The sequence below is a fragment of the Balaenoptera physalus genome, assembly GCF_965194825.1.
Source record: "Balaenoptera physalus genome assembly, chromosome: 14".
NCBI lineage: Eukaryota > Metazoa > Chordata > Mammalia > Artiodactyla > Balaenopteridae > Balaenoptera > Balaenoptera physalus.
This window is the reverse complement of record NC_138893.1, coordinates 68591871-68610069: the sequence shown is the minus strand read 5'-3', so window position 1 is coordinate 68610069 and position 18199 is coordinate 68591871. Positions and strand designations below refer to the sequence as shown.

The window sequence follows — 18199 nt, the reverse complement described above, 5'->3', positions numbered from 1 at the left end:
ATTGGCACAAAAACAGACATATAGATCAATGGAACAGAATAGAGAGCCCAGAAATAAACCCATGCACATATGGTCATTGTGTATTTTTCTTATTCAAGAAAAAAGAAATATGTATTTTTGAACTCAGTGAAAAAATATATTTCCACTGAAAAAATTTCACTAGAGGCAGTGAAAACCAAGTAGCAATAATAACCCCTAGCATGCAGACCTTAGTATTCAGGTCTCTGCAGAAAATGTTTGAGATGATTCTAGACTATCATATCATACCAGAAAGCAAGGAAGCTAACCAAGACTACAAAGGAAATGACAAAAGGACTTAGCAGCCAATTTGAAAGAATTCTCATTGGCCAAGGATGGGACAATTTAAGCATCAAAAAGAACAATGCCTACAATGAGGTGAACTATATCAAAGAAGCTAAAACCCGTGAATCAATCATGATTAAAAAAAAAAAGACTGCATTGGTCACATTGGAGATTGCTAGAACACCAAAGAATTTTCTGAAAACTGGTAAATAACTGGAAAGAATGTATCTGGACTTTCCTGTATAAACTATCTTTCAGGGAAACCAACCAATTGATGACCAAAAGTTCTTATTTATAGAATAATTACAGCTAATAAATGTAATAAATTACAGAGAGAAACTACTGTTGTAGAGTATCCCCATTTTGCAACCTTAATAAAATAATGAACCTGGCAATAGTCATCAATAGCTGCCAAATCCACTGGGTGCAAGGTTGATGAGAAACTTCTTATTGGATGGATCAGGCTGATATCACCTGAGTCCACTGATGAATCTTCACACCCTGAAAGGGAAAAAAAAAAAGGCGCCAGCCTTCCAGTGCTCCTGATGAGATGCAATAGGAAAGACACGGCACCAACTGGGAAATAGTCTTACAAAAAATCCAAATCTAATCAAGCCTCTAGATCTAATTATTAATTTATACAAAACAAGGTAGAGGAAAAGCACAACAGAGTGAAGTCTGCAAATGCAGAATGTGGAAAATTCTACAGGACAAATGACCCAGTTTCTTCAACAAATAAATAACAAAGGGAAAAAAGGAGGGGGAACTTTTTGTTGAGAGAGAGATATATATATATAGTGCAGTGTTTTAGTTAGTGCGAGAAGAATCAGGGAAATTTTAGCAATGACTGGATATTAGATGATATTAAGGAATTATTTTTCATATTTCTAGTGTGATAATGGTAAAATTGTTATGTTTTTAAAAATAACCCATTTCTCTTAGAAATATATAGTTAAGTATTTATTAATGAAATGATATAATATCTGGGTTTTCTTTTAAATAATTCATTGGGAGGGGGCAGTTAAAGCAGGGATGGAAGGGATGAGGTACAAGTGAAACAAGAAAAAAATTGTAGCTTAGGGCTTAACCTCAGTTTCCCTAATCTGAATATCTACTCTCTAGATACAGATACCAATAAATTTTTCTTAATTCTATCAGAGAATAAGAATCACATATGATTTTGTGACAATAATTTTAGTTTTTGTTTTTTAATTTTATTTATTTATTTATGGCTGTGTTGGGTCTTCATTTCTGTGCAAGGGCTTTCTCCAGTTGCGGCAAGTGGGGGCCACTCTTCATCGCGATGCGCGGGCCTCTCACTATCGCGGCCTCTCTTGTTGCGGAGCACAGGCTCCAGACGCGCAGGCTCAGCAATTGTGGCTCACGGGCCTAGTCGCTCCGCGGCATGTGGGATCTTCCCAGACCAGGGCTCGAACCCATGTCCCCTGCATTGGCAGGCAGATTCTCAACCACTGCACCACCAGGGAAGCCCCATAATTTTAGTTTTAAATCTAAGGCTATTTAAGATATTTCCTAAATATTGTTCATGTGCCCCTCACCTTAAGCACAATGGACTGGCAAAACCAATAGTCACATCCAACCCTAGGTCTCTTGTTGGGGAAACAACTCAACTGTAGCCTCGGTCACCATGCTGCCTCCCCACAACTTGGGCCAGGCGCTGCAGTTGGCACAGGCTGCTCTTGGAAGTACAGAAACCCAATCACCTGACTACCTAGCTCCAGGTTGTGAAGTCTTCTCTTCTCCTGCCAAGACCTGAGGACTCAAAACAATGTTTTCTGCTCATTTCCTTGGTATCTCATGGCCTTTACCTATCCACTTAGATGGGAGATTCCACGTAGACACCTTCCCCTGCTTCTTTTTGCTAAGCCTCCTTCCTTCTGCTTTTAGAACTTTCAGCCATGTCCTTTTCCTGAAAGTCTCCTATCGTGATGAATTGGTTGAGACAGTCTCTCTGCCTTATCAGCACAGGGGAAAATGTGGACTTCCTTCTCACTTCTAACAATGAATGTGTCATTGCCTTTAAACCTTAGCCAATCTGAAATCATTTCAACAAGAGACAATGGGCCTCTAAGATTAGATACAGGCAAAAAGGCCAAAGATGTGTCATGCAACATCTATTCAGCACAAAGAACCTGTGGGTGTTTAAAGGCAGTAGGCAATCAGTGGTTAAGACACTACTGGCTAGAGGCTGTCCTGTTCATAGCGACCTGTCACCCTGCTGAGGAACACAAGATGGTGTCATAGAGGAGGCCTGAGTTTTGGAATCAGTCAGATGTTGGTTTGAAATGCAAATCAGCCTCTTACTAAATATTTTCATTTGGACACTAACTATTGCCTTCTGGTCCTCTGGTTCCTCCTTTGTGCTAGGAGCTCAGTAACCTTGCACCACTCGATTACTGTGAAGCCTCATACGCCACCCCTGAGCATGAGCTCGCATGTGGGAGCCCTGATGAGGCTCTTTGTGAACTCTAAAAGGGTTACTTTGGCAGCTAAAGTTGATTTTTCTGGAACACTGTGTCCATTCTCAAAGCAAATAGTTTATTCATCTTCTCATCTTGTTCCAGAAGTCTTAATTTATCTTTTTGGGTTCCTGGCATGGCTCTCCAGCCCTGGAAGCCTTTGGCCCTGGACCTCTTCTGAGTTCAGGCTCTTGCATTCAGCAGATCACAAGGCAGCAGCATCCCGGTCACTTATCTCGATAAGGCACCATGGGAGGGAAAACTCTCATGAGGACAATAGCAACTGTCACACTGGTTCAGAATGAGGGAGGACAGATAGAAGGTTCTGCAGTTCTCTACTCATCTGAAAATGATTAACGATTTCCTGTCAAGGCCAAGCAAGTTGCTAACTAATGATCCGGTAATGGCACCCACTATCCGCTGGCTGCCTCATTTGTCTTCCCTGTGTGGACAGATTAAGGACTGTAAATACAGCCTCGGGCCCTTGTTCATTCCACAGGTTTCTTGTTCTCTGTTGTTTCAAGGCTGGTTTCTTGGAGTGGGTGCCAGTGGTGAAGGGTGAAGGGCTGAGTGTGCTTCACAGGAGTTCCCAGAGAGTCTGAGGCAGAAGGAGGAAGGAGGTAACATTTGTGAGGGTCAATCATGGACTAGGAATGTACATGGTCCTTAACATTTCTTATTCCATTAAATCATCAGGGCAACCTTAGGAGGGAGATGAGGTGGGAAGGATTACTGCCATTTGTAGATGTTCAGAGAGAGTAAATAATGCATTCAAGACCACATAGCTAGGAAATGGTTCATCTGAGATTTCAACACAATCAGTGTGATTCCAAAACCATTATTGGTAACCACTGTACCACTTTCTCCCAAACAAAGCCAGTATCTGCAGAATCCAAGCACTATACTGTTTGGAGATACAGACATATATGAGAAAATTATGGGTATATACTAAGCACAAAATTCAGGATTTCAAAGAAGGAAGGGATGAGACCTGGGAAGAACACAAAGACAGACTCTCAAGTTATGTGGTAAGTTCACTGATGTTCATTTTTATGTTGGGCTTCATTACTGACATATGTTACATAAAATATATATCAAATAGTGCACAAAATAAAAAAATCTAATGTCTTTTTCAAAACCTAAACAGATACTCTCATGGAGCAACAATTTTCACCAAAAATAAGGTAGATAAATCCATTAGTCAGAATTAATGTGCAGAATATTATAGTAGGTGCTGTTAGGGATTAGAAATAAAAATCAATACAGGGATACCTCAGAGATTTTGCGGGTTCCATTCCAGACTACATAACAAAGCAAATATCACAATTAAGTGAGTCACACAAACTTTTTGGTTTCTCAGTGCATATAAGAGTTATGTTTACCCTATACTGTAGGGTATGCTGACCATCTGAACCTTCAGCAACTTGCAATCTTTTTGCTGGTGGAGGGTCTTGCCTAGATGTTGATAGATGCTAACTGATCAGGGTGGTGGTTGCTGAAGGTTGGAGTGACTGTGGCAATTTATTAAAATTAGACAAAAATGAAGTTTGCACATTAACTGACTCTTCCCTTCATGAACAATTTCTTTGTAGCATGCAGTGCTGTTTGGTAGCATTTACCCACAGTAGAAATTCTTTCAAAACTGGAGTCAATCCTCTAAAACCCTGATACTATTTTACCAACTAAGTTTATGTACTATTCTAAATCCTTTATTGTCATTTCAACAATCTTCACAGCTTCTTCACCAGGAGTACATTCCATCTCAGGAAGCCACTTTCTTTGCCCATCCATAAGAAGCAACTCCTCAGCTGTCACAGTTATATCATGACATGGTACTATTTCAATCACATCTTCAGGTTCCATTTCTAATTCTAGTTCTCTTGCTGTTTCCACCACATCTGCAATTACTTCCTCTCCTGAAGTCTTGAACCCTTCAAAGTCATACATGAGGGTTGGAATCAACTTCTTCCAAACTCCTGTTCATGTTGACATTTTGACCTCTTCATACAAATCACGAATGTTCTTAATGTAGAATGGTGAATATTTTCCAAAAGGTTTTCAATTGACTTTTCCCAGATCAATCAGAGGAATCACTATATATGGCAGCTATAGCTCTGTGAAATGTATTTCTTAAATAATAAGACTTGAAAGTTAAAATTACTCCTGGATCCATGCGCTTCAGAATGGATGTTGCAGTAGCAGGCTTGAAAACAACATTAATCTCGTACATTGTCATCAGAGCTCTTGGGTGACCAGGTGCACTGTCAATAAGCGGTAATACTTTGAAAGAAATTTTTTAAGCCCACTGCTGAGACCAACAGTGGGCTTAAAAAATTTAGTAAACCATGTTATCAAAAGATGTGCTGTCACCAGAAGAATCCACCTGCCAATGCAAGGGACACGGGTTCGAGCCCTGGTCCGGGAAGATCCCACATGCCGCAGAACAACTAAGCCCAAGCACCACAACTACTGAGCCTGCACTCTAGAGCCCATGAGCCACAACTACTGAAGCCCGCGCCTAGAGCCCATTCTCTGCAACAAGGGAAGCCACCGCAAGGAGAAGCCCGCACACCACAACGAAGAATAGCCCCGGCTCACCGCAACTAGAGAAAGCCTGCACGCAGCAATGAAGACCCAACGCAGCCAAAAATAAATAAATAAATTTATTAAAAAAAAAAAAAAAAAGATGTGCTGTCATCCAGGTTTGTTTTCCCATTTATAGAGCACAGGCAGAGTAGATTGAGCATAATTCTTAAAGGCCCTAGGATTTTCAGATTGGTAAAGGAGCACTGGCTTCAAATTAAAGTCACCAGCTGCATTAGCCCCTAACAAGAGAGTCAGCCTGTCCTTTGAAGCTCTGAAACCAGGTATGGACTTCTCTCCAACTAAGAAACTCCTGGATGGCACCTTCTTCCAATAGAAGGCTATTCTGTCTACATTGAAAATCTGTTGTTTAGTGTAGCCACCTTCATTAATTATCTCAGCTAGATCTTCTGGATAACTTGCTGCAGCTTTTGCATCAGCACTTGCTGCTTCACCTTGCACTTTGATGTTATGGAGATGGCTTCCTTCTTTAAACCTCATGAACCAGCCTCTGCTAGCTTCAAACTTTTCTTCTGCAGCTTCCTCACCTCTCTAGGCCTTCATGGAATTAAAGACAATTAGGACCGAGGAAGATGAAAAAGAAGGTGATGAGAAAACCAAGGCAGCCCTCAATTACAGTGAAGCTCCCCTGTGAATGTGCGGACAGTGGGCAAGTGGGTTATGCAGGAAAAGTAGGCAGGAGCCATGCCCTCCTCCTGGACCCTGGTGCTGTGGCCTCCCCGGGCTCCCTGAGGGGCGAGCCAGGGTGTTGTCAGCAAGGGTGGTGCTGCGGGCGCATAAGGCCAGCAGCAGGGGATTGAGCAGGCTCTGGTACACACTCCCTCCCTCCCCCTGATTCCCTGGAAAGCCCGCACGTGCAGAAAAAAAGAGAGAGAGAGAGAGTTAGGGCCTTGCTCTGAATTAGGCTTTGGCTTAAGGGAATGTTGTGGCTGGTTTGATCTCCTACCCAGAGCACTAAAACTTTCTCCATATCAGCAATAAGGCTGTTTCACTTTCTTATCATTCGTGTGTTCATTGGAGCACCACTTTTAATTTCCTTCAAGAACTTTTCCTTTGCATTCACAACTTGGCTGGCTGTTTGTCACAAGAGGCCTAGTTTTAGATCTATCTTGACTTTGGACACGCTTGCCTCACTAAACTTAATCAGTTCTAGCTTTTGATTTAAAGTGGGAGACGTGAGACTCTTCCTTTCACTCGAACACTTAGAGGACATTGTGGGGTTGTTAACTGGCCTAATATCAAGATCGTTGTGTCTCAGGGAATAGGAAGGCCAGAGGAAAGGGAGAGGGGTGGGGGAACGACTGTCAGCAGAGCAGTCAGAACACACACAACATTTATCGATTAAGTTCACTGTCTTATATGGGTGCGGTTCGTGCGGTTCCAAAACAATTGCAATGGTAACAGTGGCATGGACATATATACACTACCAAACGTAAAATAGATAGCTAGTGGGAAGCAGCCGCATAGCACAGGGAGATCAGCTCAGTGCTTTGTGACCACCTAGAGGGGTGGGATAGGGAGGGTGGGAGGGAGGGAGACTCAAGAGGGAAGAGATATGGGGGCATATGTATATGTATAACTGATTCACTTTGTTATAAAGCAGAAACTAACACACCACTGTAAAGCAATTATACTCCAATAAAGATGTAAAAAAAAAAAAAATTACCATTAGTAAGTGCTACCTGAAACTACAATAACAATTTATAAAGAGTGATCCTCTACTTCAAATTACAATAATAAAATTCTTCCTGAAAAAAAAAAAAAGATCACTGATCACTAAAACAAATATAATAATAATGAAAACATTTGAAATATTGCAAGAATTACCAAAATGTGACACAGAGACATGAAGTGAGAAAATGCTGTTGGAAAAAACAGCGCTGATAGGCCTGCTTAATGCAGGGTTGCTACAAAACTTCATTTGTTAAAAAAAAATAATATCTGCAAAGCACAATAAAGTGAAGTGCAGTAAAAGAGGTATGCCTGTACACAATAAAGTTCCTGTTTGCATGATACAAAATGACAAGGAGGCCAGGCTAAAGCGTATAAAAAAAGACTCATCATTTTACAGACTTTATTGAGATCATCTGCCTATGGTCTATTTTACAAGGATTTTCTCTAGTCCAGGCAGAAGATGCTCAGAAGACTAGAATTTCAACCCCACTCCTGGGGCTGCACTTCGCAGGCCTGTGGCCCAGGGCCTGACTCCCACCAGCCCTGTCAGTGCAGCTGCCGGCCCACCTGGGAGCTCCAGAGGCAATCCAACCTTGTCGCCCAGGTGTCAGCAGCCACGGGGCTTGAGGAGACCACTGGGGGTGAGGAGAAGTCTTTGTCCCTCTGCTTCTGAATTCCTTTCACAAAGGAAAGGTAAGCCTCCTGGGGAAAGACCCTTTCCAAAGGTAACTGACAGCCAATGCTATTCCCAGGTACACGGGACATTTCTCTGTTGCAAATACAAATTCGGCATAAGTCCCACTTCAGCAGCCCTGCAGAAGAGGTGAGTCCTTGAAGGCAGGAACTTCTCACAATGCTCAGCCTGGGATCTTGCTCACAGGACAGGTACAAACATGAAATCAATGAAGTGAGGTTCGCTTTTAGCACCTCTGCATCCTATGTCTTGAGGATTCCACTGCCTACTCTCCAGGGCCTGGGTCCTAAAGACCATGCACACCTTCCGGTTTTCTACCACGCCCTTCCCTAAGCTCTGCTACCACCAGTGTCTCTCACATCAGATCATTTCTTCCTCTAACAGAATAAGCGCTATCTCAGAAGCTAGGCGGGAAAGTGTTCATAGCTAATAAGTAACCGGTAGCAATGGATGTGCGGGACTCCACGAGCGTCCCACACTGGGCACAACTCAGAGATAAGATGCTCTGCCCACTGTAGAGAAAACAAGCTCGTGAGTATTTTTTTAATTGAGCAAACTTTAACTGACACTTAAATTGTGGTACAGAAATATATTTCAACTGATTTAAATCCAACACCGTGAAGGGAGAAATTATGGTACCAAAAATTCCCTCTTCAATAATACTAAGATTAATTTATATCACTATTCAAGCTACAGTTTTCACTTTTCTAGGCTTTGCTGCATACCAATGTGTGCAGTTTTTCAACATTAGATAGAATTCCTGAACCTGTTAGGAAAAAATCAGACTTTGAGCCAACAAATGTTATCATATCTACTAGGATATCTACTAGGATTTTGTTCAAGAACAAAATTCACTCTGAACATTGGTCCTCAAAATAGGACACTGAAACATTAGGTTAACTAACTACAGAAGTTAATTAGGTTAACTTCTGTGCTAACTACAGAATCAAGCTGATCACATCGATTGAAAGCTTCTTAAGTGAAACTTTCAATCAAAAACATGCTTAAGTCAAAACAGTATCCCAGCCACTTGATTTCAAGCAAAGTAGGTATTTTGTTTAGAAACACTAAAGAAGTGTGGTTCATTTATAAATACAGAAGGGACAAAACATCACTGCATCAACCCAAAAAGAATCAAAAAAACATTTTGAGGACAAGAAGAAATACAAAATTTAGTCAACTTTGCTGTTCTCTTGGCTGCTCAAATGCCACAATACCTGCAAACATAGCTAAAAGATGCTAACTCTTGAAAGCCTATATTTCCAGGCATTTCTAATTGACTATCAGAATTCTGTATGTTATGTTTTATGAAGAGCATTCTGCTTCCCTGTGTACATATCTGAATAACCTGGACAGCTCTCATTCTAGCAGTCATATTCACTTGATCCTATGAAGCCATGGTGAAGGGAACATCACACTGAGAGACACAGATGAAGTCAGAACACTATCACGTGCATCACAAAATCACAGGATTTTAAGTCACGAGATGAAAAAGACATTGATTCTGCTTTAAACCAAAGTTTACAAGAAATTGTCACTGGAAATTCATGGAAATGGCTGCTAATGTAAAACTTAAAGTGAATGATCCAAGCCGGCTTGACTTAACTGAATCCAGTACAACCTTTATGCTAAATCTCCCTGCTAATAAACTCGGTGATTAAAAAAAAAAAAAAAAAATCCTTGCATACCACTAGTTCACACGTTAGTAAAGGCATAGTGCTCACGAGAAGCTAATCTCATTTACTGGGAAGCACAGGATGGCAAATGGTTTCTGTACAGTCATGTCAGTCCATCTACATCACAATCTACAACACTCTATGGGTCATCCCTGATAATCAACGAATGAAGTTTATTTTGTCACTATCTTCCAAAAGAGCCCATGCCAATTACAAGGAAGCCAAATTCTCTTAACCTTAAATGAATATTAAGCCCAAGATCTACCCCAGCTTCCCCTATGGGTTATAAGATTAGTATAAATCCACAGTGCAACAGTGTATTGCTTTATTTGAGGGGTGCAGGGGAGACACCCAGGTAAGAAAAAAATCAATCAAAGGACTAGGAATGTAAGGAGCAATAATGTTAAAATAGTAAAACAAAAAATGAGTAATTGCAATCATTTTCTTAGGAGGACTTGATTCGTGGAAGAAAAACTAATTGGTATACGAAAAACATCTGTATGAAGTAGAAATTGGTTTCAATAACATTAGTAGAGAATACATTCTAGAAAGTAACAGTAACTAGAATGTACAAATTCTGACAGCAATTTAATAGAACAATCCCAGATGGTTAGGCTGAGGCCAACACCTAATGAGGACAAAACCTTTGTCTATGGGAAATTTTGGTTGATACCTGGAGAAATATTACGCTGTGCATAAACCAAACTAAATTGTTTTCACAAGTGTTATAAAGTTTCATATAGTAAAGGGTTTTTCTATACGCACTTCAGTTTCACAGCAAGAGTGGTATAGAATACCTAAACACACAAGAGAGCATTCATGCAAGATATCTAACTCCTTGGTATAATAATGCATACAATCTAAAATGATTACATTGTCATCACATCTAGGGCTTTCTGCAACTACAAGGTAGTGGTTGTAGAAAGCATGGACCTCAGTATCAGTATATAGAAAGCAGCCACCACCTTCTTCTATATGTTTTCTTTTTGCATTTTTACTTCATTTTTCTTAATTCTGCTGTTATTACCGTTTCTTAGCAAAACTGGTGAAAACAAAATTGTAATCACTGAACATAGCACTCCTCTGGTAATCAAGGCATTTAAAACTTTCAATCTTGTGGGGCAAAGAAAGCACTGTTGACAAACAGGGTAATCAAAAATTTTCTGGCATAAAAACCCAAAACTTTCTTAATCAGGTCATTATAAGAGTTCATATGAAGTTTGCTTCAAAGCTACCGTGAGAAAATTCTGGTTCTGGAGTGGTGTGAATAGCCCAGTAAGTTCCCTATGATTTCATTCCACTCACTGAATACCCACAAGGATTGAACTGTGTGACATCAATGACAGAACCTAGCACGACTTCTACTCTCATTAATGGCATCTTTGCAGTGACACCATCTTTCACGTAAAATTAGTCCATAACTTCTGGGTCAAGCTCACTCATCAGTATTTCCTGGGTTAGATCTAGCTGACTGATTACCCAGCTCTCTGGAAAATCCACAGTATACTACTATGAACAGTCAGAGTTCATCCGTCCTATACAATATGCTGTTCCATTGGGAAAAATTATATTAAGAAACTATTTCTTCCTGGAAATTCCAGTGTGGGTTCCCTTGGTGAGAAAGCTTCATGAAATTCTTAGGAGAATAAAAGAAGCTTTGAATTGAATCGAAACCATTGTAATTCCTAGCAAGCTTCAACAGGGGAACCAGTGCTTTCAGCAGAAGGTGGTACCACACATCTTCAAAATGAAACATCTCTTGGAGACAAAAATGTTATTCTCACTGGACACATCAGCTTCCTGCTTGTCAGTTTTTGCCACACTCATGACCGACCACTAAACATCCTTCAAAAGTATGTCCCACTGGGATCATGGGGTGGTTTGAAGATTCCCCAGATCCTTGGTTTGTGACAGGTTGCTGCCAGGAGAACTAGAAGTCCAGCAGCTTCTTGCTTCCTTTGAAAAAAAATGTGCAGCTTCCATCACTAGGAGATTAGCAAAAAATTAACAACCACAGAAAATCAACTAAATCTCTTCTCCCATTGCTGTCAGTGCCACCAATTACTCCAACTGTGTTACCAAAGTTCAGTCTCCTTTTCTGCTTTAATTTCATATTGACTCTTGTTTAGGAAAAGCATTAATAAAATTTACCTGGCCTTTTTTTTTTTTTTTGGAGTGCAGAGAGAGATGAAAGTTGATCACGAGTTTGCTGGAAACAGAGCCAGATACAATTCAGAGTCTCAGAGTCCCCTGTTTGCCATCAGAGGGAGTAGAGACAGCAGCTAGCTAAGTGAACAACCTGTAATAGGGGCGGAGCAGGTGCGCGGCCGTCAGTGCCACCGTTAGTGTGCCACCGTTAGCGCGAGACCCGTAGGGAAGTGGTTAGAGGTCCTGCTCTGCCAACAGTCAGCCTGGCAGTGGTCCTCGCGGCGGCAAGTGCAGTGAGAAGCAGGTCGCAGCCTTCTCCCTGGGGTCCTCCAGGCCCTCTGGCCTCAGGCCAGCGGGTGAGCTGGGGGCCCAGGGACAGGCTGAGGGCTGTGTCCTGCAGAGCTCCAGAGCCCTCGCCAGGGCCGCCCACTGGCTGGGCCCAGGCCTTGAAGCAGCCCAGAACCTCTCCCCCATCCCCACCTCCAGGACCTAATGGCAGCAGCAGTCTCCATGAGTCACAGTCCGTGGAGGCCTCAGCAACTGGACACATGGACACTGCCATCAGGGTAATAGCTTCAACCAGCTTCAGTCTCTCCATTCAAGTTTCAAAAATTGGTCCAGCTTAGATCAGTTGTCTATCCCTAGGAGGTGGCCAGAGGTCAGGGTTAAGTTGCAAAGACATTGCACATCATTACTTCAGATCCACCTCTGTAGTTGGGCAATTGTTCTCAAAAAAGGGCAATTGTTGTGAGCTGGGAATTAACCCGACTGGTGTTTGCTACAATATGTATTTCTATTGCTCCTATAAAAATGATTCTCTCCAGTTTAAATGAAAAGCCTAAGGGCTGGTCCTGGGGCCTCGCTCCCTCAGTGATGACGCTGGGCAGGGTCTGGAGACCTGGCCCTGAGGGCACCGCCTGCTGAGCTCTGCCTCTTCAGCCGGACTTGGGTACTGGCGGGAGGACCCAGACTGGGTGATGGACCAATGCTCCCGGGCAGTGTAACCAGCTCGCGCAGGGGCCCCTCCTCTTAGCCAGGGCCTGGACCTCAGAGGATGAAAGTTGAGCCTTGGGACCTTGCCCTTTCTTGTCAGAACAGAGAATAACATTTGTTTTGGTGGAGGTTTACAGGAACATCATGACCTGACCATAACCTGGCCTCAAGAACAGAGGATCTGACACCAAGATGTCTGCAACAACTAACCACGCCCCTCCTTCACCTTTCCTATAAAAGGGCTTTGCTGAAAGCTTTTGAGGAGTTCAGGGTTTTTAAGGCATAAGCCACCGGTCTCCTTGCGTGGCCCTGCAATAAATCTTTCTCTGCTTCAAACTCCGAAGTTTTGGTATTGTTTGGCCTCAGCATGCGTCGGGCACACAGACTTGCGTTCAATAACACATCCAAGGTCACACAGAGATTTTGCACTAGGCCTAGAACAAGGGTCTTCTCATTCCCAGTTCAGCCTCCCTCACCACCAGAGCATAAAGCAGCCCTATTTCTAAAGGTAATACCCTTTCAAACACCAACAGTGTACAACTGAACATGGCCTGGTGAAACCTTGTTATACCTTGTTCACACTCACCCATGCAGAGTGGATGGAAAGCAACAGGATACCTGCTCTTGTCTGATTGTGACGTTGGACAATCAGACAATCGGAATCCTTACCTGTGAGGAGTAGACCTCCTTTCTGACCTCAAAGAGACCTTCCTTTTCTGAGACTTTCTACCCCATGTCCCATCTATAGTCATTCCCTCTCCTTTTTATTCCCAAAATGAGCATCTCCAGAATAAAGGAAGGAGTCAGTGCACAGGGTTGTGTGTGTTGAGAGGGATGAGGGAATGGTGGAGAGTAAACGGTGTGAGGAAGGAAAATCAGGGAGACCTCAGAGGTTGCCCTCCTTCCCCTGGGCGGAGAGACTGGCCAGGAGGGCAGCGCACTGGGGGTCCCATGTGTGCCCTGGAGCAGAAGGGGAACGATGCGGGGACATCCCAATGCCTTCCTTTTGCTCTTAAGTCTCCCCACCCTACATGTCCGCATCCCAAAACTCAGCAGTCCCTAGCACAGCGTAGGCTCTTCACTACAGGTTGTGCTGGGCCTTTCCCCTGAGCTGTAGGATACAGCCGCCCCGATGTCTCCCCGGGGTCAGAGTACCTACCAGGCCCGTCTCAGGAATACAAGGCGCTGCTGTGAAACACACAGTCCTCTACAAATGCAAGGATGTTGTTACAGAAGGATACTGAGGGTTAAGCAATGAAAGGGTAGCCTGTTAGAATATTTTAAAGCGCGTACAAACATCCGTGAGGCTGGTGCTTGCAGGGAGGGAACGGCCAGGGCCATGCTTGTGAGGCCTTGACTTTGACCCTTTCTGGAGCCCGCTAGGCCTCGCAGACGTCGGGGTGCTCTCCTTCCTCCTTCCTCCCTCCCTGACCAGTCCAGTCATTCTTGGTCCCCTCCCTTCACCCAGGCCATGCACGGCGCACAGGGCCTCTGCAGGTTGGAAGGGCCTGCTGGGCCTGAGACTTCCAGACTCTGTGCAACAACGCCTGTCCTCCGCAGACGGGCAGGATAGACCCCGACACCGCAGGGAAACCAGTGTGTGTGTCTCCCGGAAGTGAGGACTTGGTGCCCCCAAACAAGAAGAGTCAGTCAAGATGTCTTTCCTTGCCCAGGTTTTTATGGGCATCTCAGCGCAGAGAAGAGGGCTGGGGGTGTAATCTGTCTCTCTCTGTTTCTCTGATTAGCCTCCTACACTCCCTGATGAGGACTGGAGTGAGGGGAGGGGAGGAGTACAGGGCCGAAGAGGTGAGACTGTGCCTTTCAGGAATTTACTGCAGCCTCTTTTGTTTTGCCAGAAATAAGTTTAATCAATTTCACCCTTTTATTTTTTTAAGGTAAATCCTCCCATGAGAGATTTTACGAGACCTGGCATGTGAAGGTTTGCTCTTTGATTCCTTTATAAGGTCTTCACCCCAGTGCACAACTTCATTCTCTCTAATATTTCCATCAAGTAATTAACAAATGACAAATCCAAAGAGATGGTGAATCACTACATCTACCAAATTCTGGGGCTGTCTGGGACACCTGAGGCCCCCTTTGTACACTCTGGGTTTCAGTAGTGCCAGAAGTAGACCTTGATCTATTGTTTTCATTTTTATTTTTTTTAATTTATTTATTTTTGGCTGCATTGGGTCTTCGTTGCTGCGCACAGGCTTTCTCTCTAGTTGCGGTGAATGGGGGTTACTCTTCATTGCGGTGCGTAGGCCTCTCATTGCGGTGGCTTCTCTTGTTGCGGAGCACAGGCTCTAGGTGCGTGGGCTTCAGTAGTTGTGGCACGCAGGCTCAGTAGTTGTGCATCGTGGGCTCTAGAGCACAGGCTCAGTAGTTGTGGCACATGGGCTTAGTTGCTCCGCGGCATGTGGGAGCTTCCCGGACCAGGGCTCGAACCCATGTCCCCTGCATTGGCAGGCAGATTCTTAACCACTCGGCCACCACGGAAGTCCCAGATCTATTGTTTTTAAATCAAGTAATCCAGGTTTTTAAAAAATAATTCAAAGTAGACAGAAAAAAATCTTGCATGATCATTTTGTAGTAGTATCCCTGCCAAGCCAGTGGGCAATGACAGCTTCCCAGGGCTCTTATCTGCCCAAAGTTACTCTTATCTAGCCCAAATTAAAGGAAGTTTCCACTTCAGCAAGTTGGAGCAATTCAGAGAAGAAGCAATGACCTGAGCTTTGGCAAAGAAAATTAGAAATTGGTCCTTCTTCATTTCTTCTTTTAACCAAGGTTCTCTCCCCCTTTGGATTTTATAAGGGCCACAGACCACTCCAGAGATCCCAAGCCAATCTCCACTTATTTATGGGAGAAAGAATCAACCACATGATGGAGAAAATCTCAAATGTCCCTTACTTTTGTTCAAGTACACATGAAGCTCCTTCAAGGTCCATACACTGTGCCAAACCCAGAGGTTGGGGATGGGGAGGAGGAAGTCAGAGATGGATAAAAATAATGTCTTCTTTCTAAGAGCTCAGCAGTCCAGTGAGAAAGTAAGCACAAGATACAAGGTCCAGGACTTCCCTGGTGGCACAGTGGTTAAGAATCTGCCTGCCAATGCAGGGGACACGGGTTCGAGCCCTGGTCTGGGAAGATTCCACATGCTGTGGAGCAACAAAGCCTGTGCGCCACAGCTACTGAGCCTGTGCTCTAGAGCCCACGATGCACAACTACTGAGCCCGCGTGCCACAACTACTGAAGCCCACGCACCTAGAGCCCGTGCTCCTTAACAAGAGAAGCCACCGCAATGAGAAGCCTGTGCACCACAATGAAGAGTAGCCCCCACTTGACGCAACTAGAGAAAGCCCATGCGCAGCAGCAAAGACCCAATGTAGCCAAAAATTAATTAATTAATTAATTAATTAATTTTTTTAAAAAAGATACAAGGTCCACTGGGATATGGACAAAAAATTATGGGCATCTATGGGGGGGTGACTGATAAGATCTGGAAAAGCTGTTCAGGGAGGTGGGATTAGAGCTGAGTCACTCAGCAGTGAGATGGTAGACTGGGGGAAAACATTTGCATGGAAGCAAAATAGGAGAATAAACCAATGTAGTAGAAATGTGGGGTGCAGAAATATTGAAATGTCCATAGCTCAGGAAGAAATGGTTTCCAACCAGCATCACTGACCATCACCCCATCCTTGGGTCTGGGGCATCTAGAAAGAACACCAAATTTACCAGCAACTATGATCCTTCTAGGCTCCGCTTACTGCACTGCTGATCTGAAAGTACCTGCTACCCTCATCTGACCACTTAAAAAGCAATTTTCAGGCCCATGTCAGTGGCTCAATGGAGATACTGCAATACAGACTGCTTCTTTCTGAAGTCAGAGCAAGTTCGGCGCCGAGTAATGAATTGCAAAGGGAAGGTGCACTGATGCAGACAGAGCTGCCAAAACAAAGGTACCTGCTAGAGGCTCTCCAGGTCTTCCATGGGTGTTTCTGAAAGGCTGTAAGTTTGCCGTGGGGCTCCTGCATCCAGAACTGCTCTTGATAAGAGTTTTTCCCCTATGAGGCAAACATGATAAAAAGATTACTGTAATTCCTATTTTTAAGTAAAGTAAACATATTAAAATAAGTTCTCACATAATTTATTATAAAGTAGAATTGGTGAAACAGAAATTCATGAGCTATTTGAGTAAGAAAGTTTACTGATTGTAATTTTGTCCCACCCAAAGTTTTCTCTTATTTTCAAATAGTGGGCAATTTCTCTAGTGATTTCCAAAATGCTATCTCAGTTAGCTAAGTTTTGTTCAGTGTAGCAACATTTTAATGTTGTATTCTTTATTTTTTTAATTTTTAATTTTTAAGGTGTATTTTTTAATTTTTACATGTATTGCTAAATAAACTGTATATTTAAGAATAATTTATACTGGGGCTTCCCTGGTGGCTCAGTGCTTAAGAATCCGCCTGCCCATGCAAGGTACACGGGTTCGAGCTGTGCTCCAGGAAGATCCAACATGCCGCGGAGCAACTAAGCCCATGTGTCACAACTACTGAGCCTGTGCCCTGAAGCCCGTGAGCCACAACTACTGAGCCCACATGCCACAACTACTGAGCCCATGCGCCTAGAGCTCATGCTCCGCAACGAGAAGCCACCGCAATGAGAAGCCCACACACCGCAACGAAGAGTAGCCCCCACTCACTGCAACTAGAGAAAAAAGCCGTGCACAGCAATGAAGACCCAATGCAGCCAAAAATAAATTAATTAATTAATTTAAAAAATAATAATTTATATCAGTAACTAGGGGGACGATTAATTGGAGGAAGAACATTTACTAGTGCTGTATTCATGACTATCAGTGTTTGAACAACTAACTTTAATGTCTTATGTTATTAGGTTAGATGGATTAATTTTACAAGAAACTCAATGTATACAACACGTCACTGCAGAAAAACAAAGGATCACGAGAGATTACTACAAGCAACTATATGCCAATAAAATGGACAACCTGGAAGAAATGGACAAACTCTTAGAAATGCACAACCTTACAAGACTGAATCAAGAAGAAACAGAAAATACGAACAGACCAATCACAAGCACTGAAATTGAAACTATGATTAAAAATCTTTCAACAAACAAAAGCCCAGGACCAGATGGATTCACACATGAATTCTATCAAACATGTAGAGAAGAGCTAACACCTATCCTTCTCAAACTCTTCCAACATATAGCAGAGGGAGGAACACTCCCAAACTCATTCTACGAGGCCACCATCACCCTGATACCAAAACCAGACAAAGATGTCACAAAGAAAGAAAACTACAGACCAATATCACTGATGAACATGGATGCAAAAATCCTCAACAAAAAACTAGCAAACAGAATCCAACAGCATATTAAAAGGATCATACACAATGATCAAGTGGGGTTTATCCCAGGAATGAAAGGATTCTTCAATATACGCAAAACAATCAATGTGATACACCATATTAACAAATTGAAGGAGAAAAAGCATATGATGATCTCAATAGATGCAGAGAAAGCTTTTGACAAAATTCAACACCCATTTATGATAAAAAACCTCCAGAAAGTAGGCACAGAGGGAGCTTTCCTCAACATAATAAAGG

General features: G+C 43.0%; 1 pseudogene across 1 annotated transcript in view; it reads right to left on the bottom strand.

Annotated features, from left to right (window-relative positions):
* Positions 1-659: 659 nt before the first annotated feature.
* LOC309642358 (S-adenosylmethionine decarboxylase proenzyme 2 pseudogene) overlaps positions 660-18199 on the bottom strand; it is a 143132-nt pseudogene continuing 125592 nt past the window's right edge. The window contains exon 2 of the transcript XR_014268610.1: positions 660-16636. The product of XR_014268610.1 is annotated as an S-adenosylmethionine decarboxylase proenzyme 2 pseudogene (transcript). The remainder of the gene's footprint in view (positions 16637-18199) is intronic.